Source organism: Bombus vosnesenskii, unplaced genomic scaffold, assembly GCF_011952255.1.
Source record: "Bombus vosnesenskii isolate JDL3184/JDL3185 unplaced genomic scaffold, Bvos_JDL3184-5_v1.1 scf7180000013614, whole genome shotgun sequence".
Lineage (NCBI taxonomy): Eukaryota > Metazoa > Arthropoda > Insecta > Hymenoptera > Apidae > Bombus > Bombus vosnesenskii.
This window is the reverse complement of record NW_022883148.1, coordinates 17,790-29,852: the sequence shown is the minus strand read 5'-3', so window position 1 is coordinate 29,852 and position 12,063 is coordinate 17,790.

The window sequence follows — 12,063 nt, the reverse complement described above, 5'->3', positions numbered from 1 at the left end:
AAAATTACGCTAAGGCAATAGGTAGCCAGATGTACAACACCGCGATTTCTGCCAAAACCGAACATTTTCAATTCACACTCGACATTAGTGATCTTAAAATCTTCACAATAGATGACAAAATATTTTTCAAAATCATAATACCTTTAGTCTCTAACACAGAATGGAACATATTACAAGTATATCCTATCCCGAGTAAGAGAAATGGAGTATTTTTGGCTCCAGTAGTCGAACATCAGATATATTTAACTTCAGGTCTTTCATTTATAAACGCTGATATCGAGTACTTCAACAAACTTTGTAAGAATCGAGCCGGAACCACTATATGCAAACAAACACTACCAATCCATGACAGAAATTCAAGAACCGATTGTCGCAGCGAAATAATAAATTTCAAACCACACATTGAACATTGTCAAATAACTGTACTTAAGATTGAAGACATTAGCTTTATACCGCTCAAAGCTAGCAACTGCTACATTGCGATACCAGCAAATCCGATAGAAATAGACACAATTTGCCAAACGAAACATACCTTACAAAAACTTGACAAGCCTTCCATCATAAGAGCCAACACTTCTTGCGATATATTCTACAAAGACGAGCACACGCGTAAGGGCGAAACAACAAACGAAGTCAAATACGAAATCAAAACAAAAACCCTAGCGCTCAAAACAAACGATAGTTTCATTCATCTGTTAGATAAACTCGAGCGAGCACCGAAGATAATAGATAATTTACAAGGCTATAAAACAACGATCGATAAAATAGGCGACGAGATAGAAACTCTTAATTTCGAACACAGAATTAAAAATACACAGTATTGGGGACTAACCACGCTCCAGATATTAGGGTACATAGCATTAGGCATACTAGGTATATATGGATTAAACAAAATAGGGGTATTCAAACGCATCAGGAAATGTATACCGAACAAATTATGTATCAATTTATTTTGCTGCCGAAATGAAACTGTAATCAACAGCCACAATGCGACAGCCCCACCAGTACCACTCACCCTGGGCTCAACACCCAACATCTATATTCCAACCAACACATACCACTCAGATGAAGAGGAGGAATCAGCTGTAATTTTCAAGCCACGTCAAGTCCGATTCCACAAAAGTCTTCTGAAGAAAACTTGAGGGATCAAGTTCAATCTAAGAAGAGAGAATGCTACATGTAGTCTGGTTCTTGGTGTCGGGTACTTTCCTGAGATTTAATATCATATACAGCACCCGGGCAACCCTAGAAGCCATCGGAGTTGGGATACGCCCAACCAGCGCACTCGGTACACAGTACCGGTTACCTCAAATAATCGCCCGCAGGAGGCACTCTCGTCTCAGGTCGAACGGGGCCCTTTCCAAGCCCTTCCGTCTTCCGGGACGGTATCCGGAGCAGGTGGGACGCTGCTCACCCGCCGAAGGCCATTCGGAGGACTTTGTCCCCCTTAACTCGGCCCTCTTGCCAGCACTTGGCCACAACCACTGCCACCACGAGTCCATACCCATAATTGGTCGAGCCGAGGGTTCGCTACGCCCTCTGGGCTAACACTCGACCGCCCGTGGTACCGTTCATTGTCAACGGTGGGACCGCGCCTGTGGATGTACCGCCACGTCTCTGCTGCACGGCTTATCTGCTCGCCGTGCAGTCAGACCCAGATGAGACTCACGTAAGCGGGAGTTGAGGAAATGTACCTCGGCGGCTCTCCCGACGGTCTCACCCTTGGCTTCAGGATCGTGGGTGCGCTACTACCCAAGGCTCCGTGGGGAAGACTTAGTCTTACACCACAGCAACCTTCCTTGCGGTGTACATAGAGGACTCACGTAAGCGGGACGCTTGTCCCGACGGTCCTCCCTGGCTGCGGGACCGTGGGTTTGCCAGCCCCATAGACCGCAAAGCGAATCCTCCCTGCGGAAGGGAATGTCACAGGTGAAATTCGAGCAGCCATACGATAAACCAAAATTCCGTGCGCCTTATCACGTGTGACCATCCGGTCAGCACCTGTTCTCAGCCGCCTGGGTGGCATTCGGTCACTCCAGCCGTTCTTCGAAGTATATGATAAGTACGAGCAAAGCCTTCTCCCACTCCAACGAATAAAAGAATATAAATGCTCCCTTCAAATTCATCCAGAAAGTCTGAAAAATTCTTAACTAGCCCAAGTATCAAAAGTGTATCATCGCGAACCGAACATAATACTGTACAAATTGAGTAAAAATAAAAAGAACTCGATCTCCTGTTCGGAAATTGACAAGTTTCTTGTTTTTATCTTAATTATACGCTATACCCTCACCGGGGCTGATACGAAGGAAGAAGTATTATCGGTGAGACACGAACTCACGGACCTTCTCAGATCGGCCGGTTTAAACATCCGGGAATGGGCATCCAACGATAAGGACATACTGCGAGGACTATCCGAAAGAGACACAAATTGAAGACTACAATTAGGTGAGTCACAAACTTTAAAAACATTAGGTATTTATTGGGATTCCCAGGACAACGCAATCCTTTACTCAGTGGAACCCACAGCGACCACCACTCGTCACAAAACGACCAACTAGTTCGGTAATAACCCGAATTTATGATCCAATAGGATTGCTCGTGTCAGTGATTGTCAGAGCAAAAATCTTACTTCAACGCGGCTGGGCATTAAAAATCGACTGGGATGAATCCCTTCCAGGAGAGTTGCATACAGAATGCAACCGATATTACATCCAACTACCCTTACTTAATGATATTCGGTTCCCTTGTAAAACAATAGTCAAAGCAGCTAATAACATAAAATTACACGGTTTTTGCGACGCCAGTGAGAAGGCATACGGAGCATGTGTATATCTGCGTAGTGTCAACTCTGATGGACATATACAAACTCAATTACTTACTGCGCGATCAAAAATGGCGCCGCTAAAATCTCTAACTATCCCAAGACTCGAATTAAGCTGAGCATTGCTTCTCACCTCGCTAATGTCCATGGTAAGTAAATCACTTACTATAAATGTTTCTCGGATCGTGTATTGGACTAATTCCACTATAGTGCTCCAGTGGATCAAGTCCTCGCCACACACGTTAAAAACCTTCGTGGCCGACATCGCCGAATGGCGTCATGTGCCCACCGACGACAACCCAGCGGATCTAATCTCCCGAGGGCAGACTCCCAAGGAATTCCTGCGTCCGACCATTTGGAAAAACGGACCCGAATGGCTTAAGCAACAAGGGGAAAACTGGCCGATCTGGATCCCCACACCGCTGGGAGAAATACCGGAACAAAAAAAGACGATCTGTCTAACAACGAATACCAACGATAACACAATCCTCCGCCGATATTCGTCTTGGACAAGACTAATAAGAGTCGTCGTTTGGTGTCTCCGATGGAGACATAAACAAAACCGATCTGCCCATCTAACAACAGAAGAATTAACTACGGCACACAACAAATTAATCAAAATAATGCAATCCAGTCATTTCGTGACTGTAATTCGGACACTCCAGAAAAATCGAAGCAGGAACGTTGGAGGAAAACTACTGCCACTAAATCCCTTCCTCGATGAAGATGGGATACTACGAATCGGAGGACGACTAACCAACTCAGCTATACCCTTCAGTCAAAAGCACCCAATTATTTTGTCGAAATCCACTGTAACAGAGCTCATTATAAATCAAGAACACTGGAACAACCATCACACAGGAACACAAGCTACACTATACGCGGTGAGACTGCGCTATTGACCGATCGACGGCCGTAGCCAAGTGTGGCGCACTATCAAAAGGTGTGTCCGCTGCTGCAGAGCCAACCCTCCACCAGTAGAATACCTGATGGGTGATTTGCCAGAGGCGCGTATTATCGAATCGCGTCCGTTCACGAACGTTGGAATCGATTACTGCGGCCCATTCTATATCAAGGAGAGGAGGGATCGCAACCGCCGTAATGTCAAGATTTACGTTGCCATATTCGTCTGTCTGGCAACAAAGGCTGTCCACATAAAGTTGGTCAGCAATCTAACCACCGACGCCTTCCTGGCCGCTCTACGACGATTCATATCGCGACGAGGATACTGCGCAACCATCCTTACAGACAATGGTCTGGTAACAGACAATTTTGTCGGGGCTAACCGGGAATTGCAAGAACCTCGGATCCTATTGCAGTCCGACGACCACAAGGAAAGGGTATAGAGTTTTCTCGCCGATCGACAGATACAATGGCGTTTCAATCCTCCAAACTCACCACAGTTTGGCGGTTTATGGAAAGCCGCGGTGAAATCTTTCAAACGCCATCTCATTCGCGTCGTCGGCACGAAACTCTTGACTTTTGAGCATCTTAACATCCTTCTTATTGAAATTGAAGTCATTCTCAATTCACACCCACTGACTCCCATATCATCCGATCCGAAGGATCCCCCTGTCCTTACTTCCGCTCTAATCGGTGACACGCTAACGAGTTTACGGGAGCTACCAGAAATTCTGGGAAGTATAGCTTCAGAGCTGCCTTTATACAACTATTTTATGCCGGTTGCCATTGAGGGAATTGATGGGAAAATAAAAAGAATTAGAAATAAGACAGCGGCAGGGCCAGACGGGCTATTAAAGGATGTTGAAGTGGTTACCACTTCTAAGAAAACTCTACATCTGGTCCTTTTAGTTTTCTCAAGCACTGAAGCTATCGACAGCGCGTAGACAAAAGACTGCGACGAAGTCAGGCCATAAACAGTAGACAGGCGACGTTGGCTTCGGGGTTTTTTAGTTATTGGGTAACATAGCTAGCGTGCGAATCTGGGCCAGCTCAAATTGTATTCTTACTTATTACACTTCTATTTAAATATATTTTCTGCCTTACAATTTATCCACGTGTTTTCTCTGTTTACACATCGAATAACCTCAACAAAGGAGAATCTGCAAATACCTGGCTTGCCCATAATATTAGCATAGTTATTTAATATATTATGATATAGTTCCTATTTTCCGACCGTACGGAAGGAAAATAGGATAACCTTAATACCAAAGGCTAATAAAGATGGAAATATGGTCGAGAACTGGCGACCAATTATGATTGGTCCAATTCTAGGCCACATTTTCTCATCAATCCTCGATGGGCGGCTAAGACGGTGTATAGATCAAAATATAAGGCACAAAGGATTTACATCCGAAAGTGGATGCAAAATCAATATTGACCTAATGAACGCAGCCTTAAATTATAGTAAAAGAAATCGAAGGGGAGTGTTCACAATAGTGGACATCTCTAAGGCCTTCGATACTATACCCCATTCGGCTATAAAACCGTGTCTGGCGAGAGAAGGCGTTCCGACCCCTATAATTGAAATTATATATGAAATGTACAAAGCATGTAAAACTACGATCAAAACGAATAATAATATAGGGGTCGAGGTAGAAATTCTCAGAGAAGTCAAGCAGGGTGATCCTTTATCACCGCTGCTGTTTAACTTATGTCTCGAGCCGCTGCTTGAAGTAATCGAAAAGAATATCGGTGGCATTAATGTAAATGAAGGGAACAAAGTCTCTGTGCTGGCCTTCGCAGGCCGCATCGTCTTGCTTGATGAAGATGAGAGGGAGGCACAAAGCCAGATGGACGAGCTTCAGAAATACCTGGAGAGGTCGGGGCATGAAAATATCAGCAGAGAAAAGTCAAATATTCCAGGTAATAGCGAAAAAAGACACCTGGTTTATTAAAGATCCGGCAAAAAAATTGGTAAAGTATGGATACCCGAAAGAGTCCCAGAAAGAGCCTTCAGGCATTTGGGAAGTTGGGAGTGGGGGAGCATGAGGTGGATTTATCCCATATCACGAATATACAATATAAGCAGGTGACAGAGAATCTGATTCGAAATTATAAGCCGCAGAAAACGCTCGAAGTAGGGGTTGAAATGAATCTAATATTACAAGATGATCTTCCCAGTTATAAAAGACCGCGAAGGTTATTCCCGCAAGATAAGGTTGAAGTCAACGGTCAGATTAAAATGTGGCTGAAAGACGAAATAATGCGCCAATCACATTCCGACTATGCAAGCAGGATCGCGTTGGTCGAAAAAAAAAGATGGTTCAACTAGAATTTGCGTCGATTATAGGCGACTGAATCGAAAAGTAGTGAAAGACAGATACCCGCTACCCTTGATCGAGGATTAATTAGATTTGTTACAGGGATCGAAAGTATTCAGTACGTTGGACCTCAAGAATAGATTCTTTCGTGTTTCTGTCGGAGAAAGTAGCAGGAAATATACAGCATTTACAGTTCCAACAGTATGAATTTATTAGTGTGCCATTCGGATTATGCAATTCACCAGCTGTTTTTCAGAAATTCATAAACGCAGTTTTCAAAGGAATGATCGTGACAGGGCATGCGCTGATATGGCAACCTGATGAAAGGCATCCTGTCTTCCTTGGAATAGTGTGGAGATTACAAGGAAAGAGGAAGAAGGAGAAGGAGAGAGTCTGTCGAGGTTAAAAAAGGGGCAAACAGGGCAGAGATGCAGAGAGAAGTGACGATAGCTAAGGGCGGATACCCGATGAGTGCGAAGAGGAGCGCCATCTATTGGTGGAGCCATCAGCTCGCTACGTTAAGGAGCGAACTCTAAGAACTAGAAGAAGAGCTCAGCGAGCGGTGGCGATCCGCAAGGATGATGCCGAGGTCCTGATGGCCGAATTCAAGGATGCTAGGAGGCGACTGAAAAGGGCCATCGGGCGTAGCAAGGAGGAGAGTTGGAAGGGGTTCCGCGCCACCTTATATCAGGATCCATGGGGCAGGCCGTATCGTGTAGTGAGGAAGAAACTGATGCGGTCGGCGCCAATGGAGCCCCTTGGAAGAGATAGAGTGGAGGAAATCCTGGATGACCTCTTTATCACCAGGCAGGAACTGCGACCGCCTACACAGGAAGAGACATCGATCTTAACAAGGAAGAGGATACCGACGATTTTTAACATTGACGTGAGTGGGGGAGATTTCCACTAGCCGTGTTGTGAAGTACCTAGGGATAGTGTTGGATAGTGCTAGGGGATTCTCCCCCCACCTCAAAGCAGTTTGTGATAAACGTGATTGTCAGGTATGGCCGAATGTAGTATCATGAACGAGAGGCCTAAGGGGTGTTGTGTGGATCACAAACAAGCGGTTGCTCAGCATGTGCGTACTGGAGCTAAGACAAAAGGCAAGGGAATGCTAGGGGACGATAAACGAATTAACAGGAGTATGAATTGAGAAGTCAGAGAGTGCGGATTGCGTTGCCGAGATAGTGTTGTTAGCGTTGTTAAAGGAGAGTTGAATTTGCGTTAACGAGAATTGTTAGTTAATTATCTAGTTGTTTTAATTATTATACGTTTCTTGCAATTGGGTCATGTTTAATAACCACTGTTTTATTAACATCTGTTTAATCCATTTATCATTAATAAACTAATCATAATAATTTACGATACTATAATATAGACATTTGATAACTAATAACACAAGTTTAAGGTGTAGAGTAGGGACTCCAGTACCAATGTAGTTCCGGATGGAAAAGCGGGTCCCGCTGCGTCGTCATATTATCCCTTCTGAGGACGACTCTGAACAGGTATCCAATGTCAAGAGCACTATAATTGTCTGAATAACTACCGACATTGGCGCTGAGATTATGCGGGAGATAGAGGAGGTGCAGCTATCACCCCTTCTAAAAGCCTGAAGGCTACCTACGTTCATAGGCTCAGGTAGCCATCCCATAAAGTACGACCGGTTAGAGTATACGTGCTTCTGCGTGAAACGATGCGTATCCTCGAAAATGAGGTTAATCTCTTCCAGGCGACGGTGGCGAGTCCAACCTTAGGGCGACTTCAAGAGGTGTGGATCATTCCAAGAGGTTTCATCATTCCGGCAATGAGTTTGGGAAGAGATCGCGGTGCCTCAGAGAAGCTCGGACAATGAGATGTCATTCGCATGTCAACGTCGGCACTCAGGAAATATCTTATTAGACACTAGTTACCTTCAAAAGATAAAGAAATTCTGACCTGGCCTGGCCAAAATAATGCTCTAAAGGAAACCGGCCACGTTGCTGCTATTATCCTTGCGAAAGGCATAGTTACAAGATATCAACAATATTCTATGACAAAGAACAAGTTAACTTCATTATATTATAAGATTTCTGTCGTAAAACGATGTAGTCAGAAACTTTTGCACGTAACTGTATATATAAATTAGTAACAAATTAGCAACACTGCGGCTTAAAGACTAACTTCAGGTTAAACACAGACGTTGATTCAAGAATCACCCAAAATTTAATGAACTAGAGAGGAGCAGAGTTTAGTTCTAAGTTTTGCTGGGTCTGCCATTTAAGGTCTATCTACGGATTGATTGATAAAACAGATTCTAAGGATTTCAATTATTCTACATATTCGAAAGCCTTTCATAATATTATAAACTTTCGTGTTCTAGCTTCTATCAGTATAGTATATCATTATGATTATGATTGTCATTTCAGCTATTCTATTAATATTGCTATATTCCTTGTACAAATATTGTTATTTGATATTTCTGTTCTTTGATAAATCTCTTTAAAGATAGTAACCTGTAAATTTCTACACGCCACACGATCGCTATTCACTCTCGATCGTACGAGATACCATTGGAGTAAAGCGTTCGTCTAAAGATCAGTGCCCGCTGACCGAACACTGAAGTTCGTAAATTGCCCCCCCCCCCCCATTGGTTTTCGAATAGAACTCTTTTGCTTGCTGTTACTTCGCAAATATCTTCAAGGACTGTTCACAATGTAAAGTTGCAGAGGACAATCTCTCTGACGAATACCTCCATCGCGAATCTTTGTTCGCGAATAGAATAGAGTTGGTTCCAAACAGAGGACATAAAAATTTGGCCATGCAGGTCATAAACCGTAATTCCTTTCATATATCCAATGATTGTTCGCAAACTGTTCAACAGCGTGATCTGGGTGACCGAACATTCCCTGAATACATTTAATGAACAGCACACTTCAATAAATGTAACTTCAGTAACAATAACAAAACTAAAAATATGTATACATTATGATATATACTAATTGTTACACATTATATATTAATATATAACATATAATATATTAATATAATAATTTTTATGCGTTAGTTAATGGATAAAAATTCCTATATAAAAAGGGTTTAAGAGATATTTCAACTTTAATTTGTCAAATTTATTGTGCGATAGATAGGAAAAATTGAATGGTGCAGACGGAGTACATTTTTGACGAAGTCGAATTCTTTTTACATTATTATTTCTCAAGATATAAATTAAATCAAATAAATTGGATATATGTATATAAAAGACATTTTGTGTATATATTAAAAAATAAGACGTTTATTTCTAAAGTAATAAAAACTGATTCTTCCGAAGAAGAATACTTCCGTTTAGTTATCATTTTCATACATGCATCTCTTCTTTCCCATTCCTTAATGACGTTCCGTAATAAATAAAAAGCCCGAATGATCGCCTTTTAACATCATTCAACTGATACTGAATTACTGAATTTTCTCATATTTCCTATTATATCATTATGACACGAGTTTAGTCGGATTATCTAGATTCGTACGATAAAATTTGTGGGGTCTGAGAACCTGAACCAGCAGTATTCGCGAGCAACGGTCATAAAAGTTTGCCGAAATGCTCAAGAACACGTTCGCACATAGTACTCTTGAACACATGATCAGCCTTTGGGGAACGACGTTATCAATAACAGACACAATAACCTGTATGGACGTTACACTACGTTCCAGGTAAACCAGAACAATCGAGATCTATATAAATAGGACCGATGAAGGTTGGATTCACAATAAAACTAAATATAAAGCTCGGGTGTTTCTCGCTCGGGCATTCCATTATCGCGTGTTCGCTACAGTTCGTCTGCGTTTGCTCGTTCGAAGGTTAACAAATCTTGAACAAGTGCTAGACTGGTGAAATTAGTCGTGATGCGTTTACAATTTATCAATTTATCAATTCATTAATTACAATTTATCAATTTGCAATCCGTAAGAAAGAGGCAACATGCTCGATATTCTAGTTTGTAGCTAGTAGTAGATAAATGTAGTAGATAAATAAAACATATATATTTTCTATACATCTTCTATATTGCACACCTCATAGAACATATAAAAAATCGCTAGTAGAATATAGATTATGAGAATATATTTAATTCATAAATACATTGTGAAAATTATAGAGGAAAATATAAATAGAATGTAAGCCGGAGGTAACAAAATTATATGAAACATTATTCAATATGTGTTGTAGAACGAATATATTATTCGTTATTTATAATATTTCATGTTTCATTTCCCTTGTAAGATATTTATTATATTTCGATTATATACTTAGTTTTCGAATATCTTTCTGCTAAATTATATTATTTTCCCAGAACATCATAATTGAATTTAATATTATTGCTTGAAATGATTGACTTTCTTTTGTGAAAACACTCCTGACTAAATCTATCCAAACACTTTCCGTAATACTCAGATCTGATAAATGTGCAAAACAAATCAGGGTTTGAATATTTTCAGAAAGATAATAGTTTCAGTAAATTTAAGTGTATTGAACATTATCACGTTGAAAGGATCTCTCCGTTCAATGCGACTAACATGCTTTTCTTATCTTCCATATATTAAACTGATATATCTATGACTGTTTATAGCACTATATCATTACTAATTCTATTCACTGCTTAAATTAATTAAATTTTTTTCTGAAAATTGCGTTTTGTGTCATCCTTCTCTTACTTGCCATGTTTTCGAATATAAATTTCGTTTAGATTAAACAACGTTTAATCTAACAATGGAGAGGTCATGACACAAGTTCATATATGTTCCTGCTCCGAATTTATATCACAGGAAGTTCCTCCTTTCTGAAGCTAAGATCACGATAAGTATTTGTTCTTCTGTCTGTTCTAATGGAAATAAGTGATCGACGAAATAGTATGCAACGAAATATAATATGGTCAAATACACCAGAATCTGTTACAATATTCTTCAAGGACGGTATAGTTAATCGTCACGCAACACGGATGACTGTGATATTTGTGTTCTATCTGTTCCCTCTTCTTTTGCTATCTACTTAGAGCCTCATTTTTTGCACTGATTCCCATCGAGCAATCTTGTCCGAACGTGTCGTCACTTTTGCGGAAACTTGTACACGACTTCAATACGTATTCGCCATTCGGTCATTAAAGAGATTGAAGAAATTTTGGTACATTTTCCTTTAAGCATCGTTATCTCAAGACTATTCCTATTAAAGCGTGCAAATGTTTCATAACGGTAATAAATACATCGAGTTCAGCAAACGTTCATATAGATAAAATTTTGGGCATCTAAATTTACTAGCGTAATGCGATGCAACATTTGCTTAAGTAGTTTCACAAACTGAGTTGAGTTTAAGAAATTGTTAGAACACTTGTCTTCAACATTTTCTTTGCATGTTGTCTACTGACAGTTTTGAATGAAATAATTTCATATTTGCAAATCTCGAAGGATTTGTGAATAAAATTGTCGCCAGAAGCCCGAGAAGAAAGAAGCATTAGATACTTCTATTATTCAATTATCAACTTTTAAAAACTATTTACTTTTTATTTTTATTATTTATATTATTTCTGAAATAATACTGACATTTGCTATAAAATTTGAATGAACTCGACACCTGTGTTTTGGTGAGAAACATAGCTGTTGACAAAGCATCCACTGCATCCGTTGCACTGTATCGTATTGATTGTATTGTCACCTATAATATTATTATAGTTAGCTTCCAACGGTACGAAGATTATTGTATGGAGAAATTACGGAGTGTGTTGTTTGTAACCATAGCGGTGAAATTTTGTGTTCGTGTTCAGCAACTAGAGATCAAATTATGCAAATTGCATTTTTCTATGCAACAAAATGCAAATACGCTTATAGAAAATGTGTCATGAACAACCTACTTCTAGATAAATGTGCTGACGTGTTTAAGATATCCAATATTCGAATGTTTTTGAGATGTTCATCAAATTTCTTCCAGAAGCTTTTGCATCTTACAACCTTCTTCCATTGATTGCGATCTCACTGCGTATAGCTTCATTTGTA